Here is a 14,372-nt window from a genome sequence, read left to right as displayed (position 1 = left end):
TCAGGAGGACCTGAGTTCAAATCCGGCCTCAGACACATAATATTTCCTAGCTGTGTGACTCTGGGCAAGTCACTTAACCCCAATTGCCTCACTAAAAAAAAAAAATCTAAATTCATTTGATTTTTTAAACTACTAGACAGATCTAATTTGCCACTAAAATAATGGGGCTGGGGAGATTGCTATATTTTGATTTCTATTATATAATAATAGCATTTAAATAATGTTTTAGGACTGGCAGAGTGATTTACAAATATAATCTCATTTTATCCATATGACAACCCTAGGAGATAGGGCTATTGTTAACCACATTTTACAGATGGGGAAATTGAGACAAACAAATGCCTCAGTGACTTGCTGCAGAGTCAAAATAAATGTCTGAGGCTGCATTTGAACTTACCATATCTTTTTTCTAGGTCCAGTACTGTGATCACTGTACTGATTACCTCCCTCAGGTACTAGGAATAAGGTTTATTTTGATGTTATAACTTGTACCATGGAATGAGATCTAGATTTGGAATTGGCAAACTTAAGTTTGTATAACAACTCTGTCATTTAGTACCTAGGTAAACTACTTTGCCTCTCTAAAATTGCATTTCCTCATATGTAAAATGGAGGGGAATGGATTAGATAACATCTGAATTCACTTCCAGCTCTAAATCTATTAATAGCAGTAGTGGCAACAGAATGTCATGGGAAGATGGTATAAAATCAGGAAGACTTGAATTTTAATCCTGCCTCTGACATGCATTAATTATGTGACCATGGTCTAGTAAATCACCCTTTCTTTGTCTCAAGCAATACCATTGGGACTTAGCAACTAATTTATAGGTTATAATTTACATTGATGGAAGAAGGTCCATGTTCTGAACAAATTATAGGTCCTTTTTTATATTTGCATAAGCATAGTGGGTTCTTTACATGAAGTGGCTATATATAAATTACCACTTCTTTTCTTTTTTTTGAAATTGATAACTCACCCCATTCTCTTCTCCCCACATGTAATTTTAAGTTTTCTGCACATTTTGTGATAAAATTATAGATCTTGTGCATTCTGAATGTTTTCCTTATGGGCAGGACGCTTCTCATTGGCAACACGGCTCTGTCTGGTTAGGTCCTAACAAAGGACAATATTATTCATTGCTTTTCCTCATTCTGAAGGACTCCTTATGCTGAGGAAAGTTTAGTTACACAGCATTCTGGTTTAATTAAATTATAACAGTAGTATGATGTGTGATTACAGGTTGGGACCTATAATAGTTCTGTTAATTCCTCATCCAGAGTCCTTTACTACAAAAATTCCATTACCAGCTATCCCAGTATTATTCATGCATCTCTGCACTGTTCCTAATATTTGTTGAGAAATGAGAATGAATTATCCATCTATGCTGAATTGCCTGTTTTGTTTTTCTCCAGACATTTTGCAACAATAAAAATATAGAGTGAAAGAGTACTATTAAGAATGTATTATGATACAAAAGGGTATTGATAAAGTTTAGCAAAAAGGCTAAAATGTCACTGATTAATTCATGGTAAAGTTAGGTTCTTTGGTGTGGATGTTTCATAGAATCACATAATTATTACCAGTAGTAATGACCTTAGGGATTGCATAGTCTTATTTCTTCCCATGCATATCCTGATCCTCACTGCCTATTTTATAGATAGGAATTCAAAGCCTAGAGAGATTCACAGTATCTGAGCATTTGTTGGTGTTGTTGTAAGACAGTTGAGTCTTGTCAGAGGCTCGAGCTGGGCGTCTGTGTGGCCCGGCCACGGTGCTTAACAGGAACTACTCGGGCGCGGAGTGATCGTCAACAACACGGAGAATATTCTAATGACCTATAATCGATCATGTGGAGCGCTTCTTCAGTGACATGGATCGTATGACAGATGCCTTCAAAGGCACCGAGAAAGGCAGCCTGTATTTGACTCCTTACAGAGCTCTCTTTCTGTCGAAGGGATAGGACTCCATGGAGTCACTCATGATGCCATTTTACCTAATGAGGGACTGTGAGATCAAGCAGCCTGTGTTTGGTGCAAATTACATCAGGGGAACAGTGCAGGGCAAAACAAGAGGTGGCTGGGAAGGATCAGCTGTATACAAAATGACCTTTGCAGCAGGTGGCTGCCCAAGCCTCCAGAGGTGAAGTCCCCAATCGAGCTTATGGGTATTCTTACGTGCCCAATGGAGCCCATGCTTTTCCTATTCCAGCTGCCAATGGAATGTACCCAAACCCTCCAAGCTATCCCTCCAAGCTACCACCTCCACCCGACTTTTATCCAGGACCTCCCATGATGGATGAGGCCATAGGGTACATGCAGCCCCCCACCACCTCCACTCTGTATCCTGGACCCATGGAGCCACCAGTTGGTGGCCCTGATGTGCCATCTACTCCTGCAACTGACGCAAAAGCTGCCAAAGCTGCTGCCAGCACCTACTACGACCCTGTCAATCCCCATAACGTCTACATGCTCACAGACCAGCCCTCACCACCTCCGTACTACCCCCTAGAAAACAAGAAGACCCAGTAGATGCACCTGCAGTGTCCTCATCACTCACCTGCTCCCTTACTCCCCCAGAGATGAGTCTGGAGTTGGTGGGGAGGCTTTTGTCAGACCTGGTCTTTCCTCTAGGCCTGTGTGTAGTTAGAAGCAACAGGCATGAAGAGAAGCAGGGGAGAGAAGCCTGGGAGAGTTCCAGGTGGCCTAGAGGCATTGACCCCTCTCCTCCACCTTCGTCAGTGGGACTTTGCACTCAAGTTGCCATTTCCATTTTACTCCTATTGCATTAACACAGCTTCCCATCAAGGAAGGGACTGTTCCTGACCACCTCCTCAGCTTTGACCCAGCACTCTTATTTTTTCATTCATTTTGGACTACACTTGTGGCTCCTCCCAGCACAGATCAGCAGAGGTCTGTCTATCTCCTAGACCTGGGAGGAAGGTGGCTTGAACTCATCCCCCCAAGGGTCCCCTTCCAGCCCCTCCCCAAATTCGGTCACCACTCTCATCTCTCTCCAGCTGTCTAGTCCAGTCTGGGTTTCCAGTGTGACCGTAAGATTGGGTGGTGGCATGCCCTCGGGAGTCCCATCTTTTCCGTTCCCGTCCCTTTGGAGTGTCACACCTGTTCATACTCCTACTATCTTTTCTTTTATATCCCACCACTTTCTGGTGGTTTTGGATCATGAGCCTGCAATGCCTAGAACTGCTGGAGAGAGAATAAAGGGAAGCTGTTCAGCTGGGGAGAAAACATACAAATGACTGCTTGGCTTGGCTCCCTTGTATTCCTAACTCACGCTTTTAGGGGGCCTTGAGGTTCCCTCCTGTGCCCAGAGGGACTGCCTAGGCCCAGAGCTGAAGACTGCACGTCTTATCCTACCCTGCTTAGGGCTCCTCACTAGTTGGAAATCAGGTGTGTACCTGCGGCCAAGTGTTCCGTGAACCTAGGGGCCTGGCTTAGTTCCGAGTAAAAAGGTGTCCATTGTCAGTCCCAATTCAGTTGTCATCTCTTCCCTGTAAGCTTCATGTGTGATTGGTGACTCTTCCCTGGATGCAGTCATTTCTTTTCCTTTCCTCTTAGACTGGCCAGAGTGTGAGAAGATCATTATTTAAAAGAGGAGTCCCTATTTATTTGAACAAAGATCCGGTGAATATATGAATGTGAACTAAACCCTGTGGCACCTTGATTTGTTTGCCAAAAGTATGATGTAGTAAAGATGAAGTAGCTTGAAAAAAAAAAAAGAAAGAAAGATGAGTCTTTCTGACTGCAGGCCCTGTACTCTACCCACTGGGCTACCTAGAAATACAGAGGTCATCTGGTCCAGCATCCCTACAGTATACTTCCTATTAGAACACTTCTTTTATTATAGACCTTAGAACCTCCCAATCTATTCTGTTTTTTAGCAGCTCTGATTATTACCAAGTTGCTTCTTATATTAATATAATATCTGTTTTCCCGTAATGACTTGCTCAAGGTGCCACAGATAATTAATGATTGAGGTGGGTCCAATGGTCTACTGGCTTCTGGTTCATTGCTTTTTCCACTGTACCACTCAGGATGACAGCACATGTTCAAATAGCTTTTCTGAACATTATTCTGGACATAATTGCATTTCCAATTTCAATGCAATAGTGATGTTAATGAAGCTAGAAACTTTTCAAAACATCAGATTTTCAGTGTTTTGTTGCAGAAACTTTATATCCATTTGTCCATGAACTCTTGAAAGTTCTAATTCTGATATGTTAACAGAACATACAATATTGGGCCTGAATCTACTAAAATGGGCATTACCTATTTCATAACAACTCTCACTGTCCTGCATTGGCACCAATAACCACCACTGGCAAAATGCTCAATCATCTGAGCAATCATTTTCTATGTAATATGGTAAGTAATAACTTTGTCAATGAATTTACACAGCATCAAACAGCTTGGAGGGTGAACAAGAATTTGAGTTCTCTAAGGAGAAAATATTAACACTGCTTCCTACTGAGAGCAAGAGCTATGTTGGATATCATCCACATCAGGTTATCATAATTCAATTAAATTCCTTGAGTGTTTATTTTGCCTACTCTATTCAAGACACTGTTCTAGGCACTAGGGATACAAAGAATAAACAAAAGTTTTCCCTCTATTAAGGAAGATTACATTTGAGAGAGAGTGGGGCCATTTCATATCCACAAATGATGAACATTTAGCTATAAATCAAGCCATAAAACAGAACAAGAACAATGCTCAAGGAAAGATGGATGTCGTCAGGATCAAGTCTGCCTGTCTATATGGAGATTTACCTTGTGATGAATGAAAAACCCTGAGAGAATTTATGGGTAATTAATAATCAATTTATTAATTAGGTTAAGTAATAATAAATTGTTCGTCAGTGGTTTCTCTCATTAACCAAAAATACCTGATAGAGACACTGAATGTCTTAAATACTTTTTTGAAATTTAATGCCCCTGACAGGAGAAATAAACCCTGATTGGTGGACATTTAAATGAGGTGGTGGGCTAGAAGTCTTCAGTTCTTCCAGCTGAGAACGTGGCTTGGTCGTGAAACTCAGCAGAGGAATCCATCTCCACCCAGACCCTTCTGGTAAGTTTTCTCCTTCATGAGCTAGGACACACTAAACTCCAATGGAGGGGTGCAAGGACATGGGCTCCTTGCTTTGGGACAAGAATTTGCCTAGATTAGATTCTGTTTTCGCTCGAAACAGAAGTAAATTCTCCTACTTGTGTGAGATCCTTCCCAAGACGGAGGAGTATGTGGGATTAGGGCAATCTCATCTATCTGCCATTTCCTTCAGAGACTGGCAGATTGGCATACAGGGGCTGGTCCCTGAATGAGGAAAGAAAGAGAGAAAGCCTCAATCCCAACTTAATAATTGGTTATTAATATAATAAAAAAAAAACAAAGAATAACTTTTCTCAACCTTTTTAGGAAGGTTGTATTTGGATGGATGGCCAGGAAGATCATAGTGTCAATCAATCAATACATATTTTTTTAATTATCCTCTAAGTGCCAGGCACAAATACAAAAACAAAATGATTCCTAACCTCAAGAAGCTTCCATTCTCTCTGGGGAAACATCACATGTACATATAAGTAAATGTAAATGCAAAATGTATTCAAATTAAATATGAGGTAATATGGGGGGGGGGAAGCCTCAGGAACCTGGGGGACATGGGGAAAGCCTCGTGTCAAAGGTAGTATATATAAAAGGACTCCTGAGGAGGGAGACTTTGGCTCTCAAACTAAGAAGCTTCTTTCCTTTGAGGTTTTTTAGAAAATAAATTCACTTTAATAGATGATGTTCAATTTAATCTATTTCATAAACTAGTCATTTCCTGAACACCTACAATACACCAAACATTTTACTAGATGCCATTGAGTTGGGGGGGAGGGAAGAATGCACAGCAACATTCAGTGGTTCATTGCTTTCATAGTCTAGGCTGGTTATATAATATAATATTATCTCAACTTCTGAGAACTGCATATTTTTCTTAAACCTTTAAAAGTAGATAAGATCCTGTACTCAAATTCAACAGTGATTTAATGAATGAAGAGAATACCTAAAAATGTTTTTTTATGTTCAGAAATTTTACTGCCGGTGGTTGAAATAATATAGAAGGCACAAAGGCACGCTCCAAACTAGGGATTCCCTCAGGAGATGAAAAGGGAGAGAATGAGAGGGTGCCTTGGTCCTCTCAATCTATGAATAAACACTACTTTGTCTCTCAGTATGCTATCTTTTACCTAGTGACATAAAAACTATGTGTGACCATAACTCTGTGCTGCTTGCCCTACTTCATATGATTGAATCATGTAAGCTTTAGAAGAACAATTCTGTCAGAGCTAAGCACATGCCCCAATCTATTCATAAGAGAATTGTTCCTGAGATGGCACCTTCTGAAACCTTGGCTCCACCAGTACTCTGATATAGGGTCCAGAAACTCACCCTGCATCCTCCCTTTCCAGGCCTACTTCTTAAAAAGATGCTTTGTTTTCAGAGAATTATTTAAATCAAGATGAGCACTGTGACAAAACTGAAGCCACCTCCTCAATGGCACTCCTCTAATTAGCATACTGACTTAAAGCTCTCCTAGATGGGCCAAACTTTGTGTCTTTAGATGAATTCAACTGTTACCTTTTTTCTGTGCATTTATGGTTGGAAATATGCCCATAGAGGTTATAACAATTATTTGCCTGTTTTTACATACATTTCAAAGTTGTGTTCATTTGTTGGTGGGGCATGCAGAGGAAAAAGAACATAATTCTCATTTGTTGTTTGCTTTTAAAAAATTTTTTTTTCACATAATTTTGTGGATAAAATCTCAGCTTTCTATTCATAATGAAAAAAAGTCATAAATTTCTCTGTCACGGTACTTAAAGCTTATTCCAAATATTTGAAACTGTTTCTTCTTTACATTCTAAACCCTCTCCCAAGTTGATTTCCTTCATTCTTATATCTTCAAATAAAATCTCTTGTGGATGATTTCCAAATCTACATTTCTAACCTTGCCCCCTCTTCTTAGGTTTATCCACAAATTTCATGAAATCAAAGGAAGATTGGATTGTAGAATTAGAGCTAGAAGTTATCTTAGAACTCTTTAAGAATATAAGAAATAGTGAGCAGGTGGATCCCAAAAATATCTGGAAAGACATATGAATTGATGCAAGGTGAAGTGAGCAGAACCAGAAGAATTTTGTATGCAATAAGAGCAACACGGTGTGATAATCAACTGTAACTGACTTAGCATTTCTCAGCAATACAATGATCCAAGACAATTACAAAAGACTCATGATGGAAAATGTTATCCACATCCAGAGAAAGAACTGAGTGTGAATGCAGAGTGAAGCATACTATTTTCACTTTTTTAAAATTTTTTCATAGTTTTTTCCTCCCTTTGGTCTGTTTCTTCTTTTACAACTGACTAAGAAGGAAATTTGTTTTACATGATTGCACATATACAACCTATATCAAATTGCTTACCCTCTTAGGGAAGAGAGAGGGAAAGAAGAGAATAGAGGGAAGAGGGAAAAATTTGGAACTCAAGATTTTATTTAAAAAAATGAATGTTAAAATTATTATTACCTATAATTGGAAAAAAAACACTATTTAAAAGGAAAAAAAATATTCAAGCATTTCTCACCTTTCATGTAGATAAGAAAACTAAAGCATAGTGAGGTAATTTTCCTGAGATCACACAGGTGGTGGTAACGTGGGGTAATAGTGCAGTGGTGTCAAATTGAAATAGAAACAATCCCTCCTGGCCACATATTGAGCTACAAAAGCACAAATTAACATTATCTATATTGTATTATATTTTCAAAATTTATTTTGTTAAAGATTTTCCAATTACATTTCAGTTTAGTGGCACTTGGAAGTTTTCCATCTCCAAGTTTGACACCTTTGGTGTAGTTGATCAGAAGCAGGATGGCAAGAGGTAGTGTGGTTTAGTAGATGAGAAATGGCTTAGGAACCAGGAAGACGTAGGTTCAAATTGTTTTCTACTGTGTTTTCATGAACAGGTCACTTAACATCTCTGAATTTGTTTCCTCTTCTGTAAAAATGAATGGGTTAAACTAGATCACCTATAAGGTCTTTTCCAGCTCCAGATCTACGATTCAATGATAAGTGGCAAGGTCAAGACTTGAATCCACATCATTTGGCTCCAGATCTAACCCTTTCTCACTACCCTAAGTCATTTTAAATGATCTACAACACATCTCTTCCCATCAGTACCTACAGTGCAACAAGTCTAAATCTGAAATCATCTTTCATCTGAAATATGTTGCCTCCTCTTTGTCACTTACATCAATGCTCTCAATAGCTCTATCAATGATCTCAGTCTATCCCTTAGTTATATAAATTTAAAAGTTCTGTCTTTTTCAGCTCCTTTTTCTTTCACATCCCACAAATTTAATCATTTAACAAATCTTGTTAATTTTATCTCCATATATTGCTTTCATTCACTCTGGCATTACTCTTTCTAAAACATATGAAACTCTGCTCCATTATGACAAACTCCTTGTAGTTAATTCGACAAACATTTACCAAGGAATTACCATAAATGAGCCACTGTACTAAGAACTACAGATACTCTATACCATCTATTCAGCAAAAACAAAACTAACAACCCCAAAATGGGGTGGGGGGGATATTTCCCCTAAAGAAGCTTCCAAAACAAACCTGTAGGCCACAACCAAAATAAGTTTTCTAATTTTCAACCTTGATCATTTACTTTAACGCTCCAATTTCTTCTATGGCTCCCTATCGCCTACTGAATCAAGTCTGTACTTCATAGTCTTAAATCACTCTATTCCTTTTCATATTCTAGTCAAATTTATCCAATGACTTTCTGCCTCTGCCTTTGTTCATCCTGCTCCTTATGCTTGGAGTTGTTTGAGCCTCCCCTCCCTTTTCCACCTATTACTTATCTTTTATTGTTCAGAACAAATACTACCTCCTTTGTAAAGCCTATCCCGGTTCAGGTCCTCAAAGCCAAGAAGTGTTATATTCCTCAGCTGATACATAGTATTTCATGTTCTTCTTAATTTTTTTGTAAATGCATTATATTTTCCTATGCTCTTGCTTATTCATGCTTACCACAATTTAAACTCCTTTATTATATTTTTTTTATCCCTTTCCATCCCAGAAGAGTACATTGTACATAACCAACAACTTAATGTTTACAGAATTAATCAATCAATAATCCAATGACTTATCCTCACTAAAGGGTAAAAATGAAAGTTTCGTCCAGTCAATTGATGCTAAAACAAGATTCAGGAGATCTGGGTGCTACCCTGGCTTTCTACCATACACTAATTATATGATATAAAATTACTACCTTAGCCTTTCTTCAGCATCTTAATTTCTTTCTCTAACCATCAAATAAAATTAATACATTTATAGGATCATAAATTTAGAGCTGAAAGTGACCTTAGAGGTCATAGAGGCCAGCCTCCTCATTTAACATATAAGGAAACTGAGGCCCAGAAAGTTTAAGGGATTTGACCAGAGTAATACAGCCAGAAAATACTTGAGGTAGGATTTGACCTAGCTCTTCTTGATTTCAAAACCACAATTCTATCTACTAAATTATACTGCCTTTTATAAAATAAGGAATTTTTCACAAATTTTCATTGTCCTTTCTTGCTCAAAAATCATACCATTTGCTTCTGTATCTTTCTCATTTTACTATTTATACCATCAGAATAACCATATCATCCTCTATGCACCTCACCAGATAAACTAATGCACATAAAAATATTCTGGGCTATTTGGCAAAAATGAGCTTCTATATATAAGGACAAAATACTATTAGTAGTAATGTAATATTCCCTATCCTCCAATAAAGCCATGATCCAGTGTCTCATGGCATGAAGATGACCCTATGTTCTCAAAGACTGTGCCAGGGGGAAGTTAGCTCTGAAAGTCATTACCAAGGTACGGGGGCCTCAAGTATAGGCCTGGCATTGGTCTGTAATTTTTGTTTCCTGAGGACCAGGTCTGTTAAATTTGTTATTGCTGTTCCGTCATGTCTGATTCTTTGTGACCAAATTTGAAGTTTGACAAAGATACTGGAGTGATTTGCCATTTCCTTCTCCACCTCATTTTACAGATGAGGAAACTGAGGTAAACAGGGTTAAGTAACTTGCCCAGCTAGTGTCTGTGGCCAGATTTGAACTCAGGAAGATGAGTTGGCCTGATTACAGGCCCAGCACTTTATCAACTGTGTCACCTAGCTGCCCGTTGCTAAGTTTAGAAGGTCCTATTGCCAAAACTTGGACTACTGGGTAGTGACTTCTATTTATTAATCTGTTTATTTGTTTGTTTGGTCATTCATCCATTCATGCACTTAGTTTTGACATTACCACTGGGGTTCATGAACTTAAAAAACATACATCTTTATATACTTTATTCATTTAAAAACATTCTGAGGAGTTCACAGAATTGACTGTATGCCAAGGGAATGCATGGAATAACAACAAAAAAAAAATGTTAAGAATCTCTGTATTAGTAAATGAAGGGACGATGATCTGTGAAGGTGGAGGGGGATACTTGTCTTAAAGCAAAACAGTAATATTCCCAGCAGTCACATTTTCCTCAATTATTATAACTTCCCACAGCAAAGATAAATGGAAATACATAGTTTTTATTTTAATTTTAGTGAGTTTCTCTTCCTTGCTTAGTTTCACAGAAGTACAAGAAAGAAAGAAAATGAAGAAAGTAAAGGCCCTCAGTAATTCATATTCTTTATTTGCCAGTCATTTCCTGAATATGCAGGCATCAACTATTCAAGGGAGAATTCTGAATTTCCTTCAGGCTCTGTTTCCAGGTGTCTCCTTCCAGCAGGTAGATCTTTGCTCTGTCTGCCTTTGTCACTGTTGTCTGTCTTTGAAAGAAAGACCCAGAGAGCAGTGACTCCTTCTGTTTAACTAGATTTAAACCTCAGTGGGCACATATTATCAACTTGCAAAGACTTCCTTTCCTTTCTAAGCTTGAGAGCTATCTGAAAATTAAAGTAAATCTCCAGGTGGCTGCTTAGAACCATGGAGACCATACTTAGAAAAATGCCTAGGCATACAGAATAAGATTTTAGTTGCTTTTGCAAGGACCCTTTCCTCATCTTTGTACACAAGCCATTTTTTTCTGCACATGTGTGATTTCCATTAGGAAGGATGGGATTTGCATATGGGCATGTACGAGAACAGAGCTTTTGCTGGTTCTACAATTGTAAAAGGCAGATCCAATAACATTTCCCTATAGCTTCAGCATGGTGTTGAAAACTACAAGTAGTAAAACATTGATTTTTTTTTCTTTCTTCTCCCCCCATCTTTCCTGGGTTTGTCTAGGTTTCATCACTGTGAATGCCAGATGGAGAGTGACTGGTTTTAGCTCATGGATGGAAATCCGCCAAGGAGGGAGAGGCTGCAGTTTGAACTAATCTTCAAGTGGAGGAGGGGGGAGACTTCAGCAGCCCCCTAGAGGATTTGAAAAATATATTTACACCTCCTGCTATGCCAACAGCGACAGCAACACAAATCATTGATGTGTACAGACAGCAAGATGGAAACATATTTAAGAGAGTGGAAGTTAGAAACAGCCACCACCCACAGCATCTCATAAGAAGGTACTTTAATAAGGCCCTTTCCCACCCTACCCTTATGGAAATCTGTGGATATCTGCCATCTTCCTATCTTCAGGCTTTTCCTCCTTTCTTTAATTTAGCAAAATTTAATGAGTTGGGAAGACCTCTTTCCTAACTTCCCCTTAACCTCCACCTTTGTCTTCCCTGAGAAATGAAAAACTATTGTTTACAGGTCTTCAGTAGAGAGTAGCAGTGACATATTGGAATTGGCAGGGCAATGAAGGCCTGAACTTTGTGTCACTGAAATGTCTGGCTCTCACTTAGGAAGAACTGAGTCCATGGAGACATTACTCTGGAGTATCCATAATAACCCATTATTCTCTCTTGTTTCTGCCTGTGTTCCTTCATCTCCAGGGCATGGAGTTCCATTGCTGCAGGAAAGTTTCTCATTTCCTAAAAGTAAACCTTGTCCTCTGCCTGTGACCTCCTCTTCTGGCGGAGCTGAAACTAGGGCAGAGTAACTGGGACTTTGCTCTATGGCAAAAACATTTAGAGAGGCTTCTTTCTTCCACTAATGGTCCTCTTTTTCTATACTTTGCTGCTTGAGGTACCAGAATTCTTAGTTATTGCTTTGTCCTCCAGTACCTGATATTGCTAACTTATCCGCAGAATACCAGCATCTGCCACATACTGAGAAATAGCAGGATTTCAAGCATGGAGGCCCATCCAAATAATGTTTGAACACATACATGACTGTATACCCATGTGTCCAGAAATAAAAATCATCCCTTCTGGTGATATTGTACCTATGCTTACTTTAGATGTACTATAGAGTTGTATCTTAGATGTTATTCCTCAAAGAATAATACATTGTTTAGAGCTTGAGGGGACCTTTTATAGATCACTCTGAATCCTTCCTTTCAAATTTAAGGGAAGAGAATCATACTGTATTTTACAAATTCAGTAAGTTTTTGAGGCAGGGGGAAAAAAAAAAACAAAACTCAGCTGTACTATTTCCAGTCCAACATTCTCTCCACCATACAATGATTCTTTATAGCCATTTACTCAACTGCTTCATTCATAGTGTATCAAAATATATTAAGTCTTGGTCTTGTAATTTGTTGTTATTCAGTCATTCTGTCCTGCCTAAATCTTCATGACCTCACAGACAACAGCATGCCAATACTTTCCACGGAGTTTTGTTGGCAAAGATGTTGAAGTAGCTTGCCATTTCTTTCTCCAGTAGATTAAGGCAAATAGAGGTTAAGTGATTTGTCCAAGGTCACACATCTAGTAAGTGTCTGAGGCTAGATTTGAACTCATGTCTTCTTGACTTCAGGCCAAGAGCTCTATCCACATATATTCCTTCAAGTTGGCATATTTCCAAATATATAATACCAATTTTTAAATATTCTAAATAAGAGGAATAATTCCTGGTGCACAATTATCTGAGGTCATATCTATAGACTATGAGCTTTAAGGGAGGACCATGTTATTATGGTGACTGGAAGCTATATAATTACTCAGCAAGGAACCTAAAAGAGGAGAAGGTAGTCTGCCAGTTTATGTGGAAAAAAAAAAACTTTCAGGATTTTATACATACATTTATGCAATCACGTTAAGTAAATTACATGAAGTTCCACGTCTAATCAACCTATAATCAACTATTTTCCTTACATAATGTGGCATACGTTTAAAAGAATATTGAACTGTAAGTCAAGAGACCTAAGTTCTGGTCCCTGGTATGCCACTTACTAGTTCCCTGACTTAATATTACCATTTTCCCTTTCTAGAACTCCTTTCTCATTGGAAAACCAAAGGATTAGACTAAATTACCCATAGTGTCCCTTTTAGCTAAAAAAAAAAGATCTATGATTCAATGGATGAGACAAAGGGTAATACAGCTCTCTTAGGCGCATAGTCTTCGATTTTCATGCTGCCCCTTTATGAATGTTTTCCCTTCTAACTGTCCTCCACAGTTATACTAATTTGACATGCCATTGTTTAAGTGATTGGGGAGAGGCCACAGTATGTACCCTAAACACTTATCTTCAAAGTGATAGGTAGAAGGAAGAAAGTATGTTTCATCTGAGCAAGAGAAAACACGAGTGGGAAAGATGGCTATGTTTAAGTATTTGAAGGACTCTCATATAGAAAAAGAGTTAGGAATTGTTCTGTTTGGCCTGGTGGAGCTAAAGTAGGAGGAATAGGTGGAAGTTTCCAAGAAGCAAATTTAGGCTCCATATCAGGGAGTACAGGTGGAATGAGGGATGAAGGGAGCAAAGATTTTAAACAATTAAAGCTATCCAAAAGTGGAATGGCCTACCTCTGGAGTTTCTCCTCTTCATTTGTTCATATTGTCATATCCCACACCTGTCAATTCCTGGTTATAAGAACTTGGGTACTTCATCTCAACTTTGGGCCTAAATTTTCTTACTATAAAAAGCAGAAGTTGGAATAGAAAAAAAAAAAACCAACAACAACTTTTAAAGTTCCTTCTAGGCAACAATAATCTTTCTCAACTCCAATGGCCTTTGTCTCCATTCTACCTTAACCATAAATAGAAATAGCATATCTTAGGTTCAACATCCCATGCCCACTTGCTTTCAAACTCCATTTAATTTATCCTGGGTACTGAAATTTCTATTTATGATTCGATAATAGAGGAGGTAGCTATTCATCTGTAAATTATATAAAGGGAGGATATGGAATCATCAAATTTTCTGGAACAGACTCATTGTTATTGAATATGAGACATATTGAATAAATGCAAAGAAGCATGACA

At 38.4% G+C, this 14,372-nt stretch overlaps 1 pseudogene; it reads left to right on the top strand.

Annotated features, from left to right (window-relative positions):
• The window catches only part of LOC110220304 (WW domain-binding protein 2 pseudogene), a 28,382-nt pseudogene extending 25,853 nt beyond the window's left edge, over positions 1-2,529 (top strand).
• The last annotated feature ends 11,843 nt before the right edge of the window (positions 2,530-14,372 follow it).

This window comes from Phascolarctos cinereus, unplaced genomic scaffold, assembly GCF_003287225.1.
Source record: "Phascolarctos cinereus isolate Bilbo 61053 unplaced genomic scaffold, phaCin_HiC Scaffold_3;HRSCAF=262, whole genome shotgun sequence".
Taxonomy (NCBI): Eukaryota; Metazoa; Chordata; class Mammalia; order Diprotodontia; family Phascolarctidae; genus Phascolarctos; species Phascolarctos cinereus.
The sequence above is the reverse complement of the archived record's forward strand: the minus strand, read 5'-3'. Positions and strand labels throughout refer to the sequence as shown.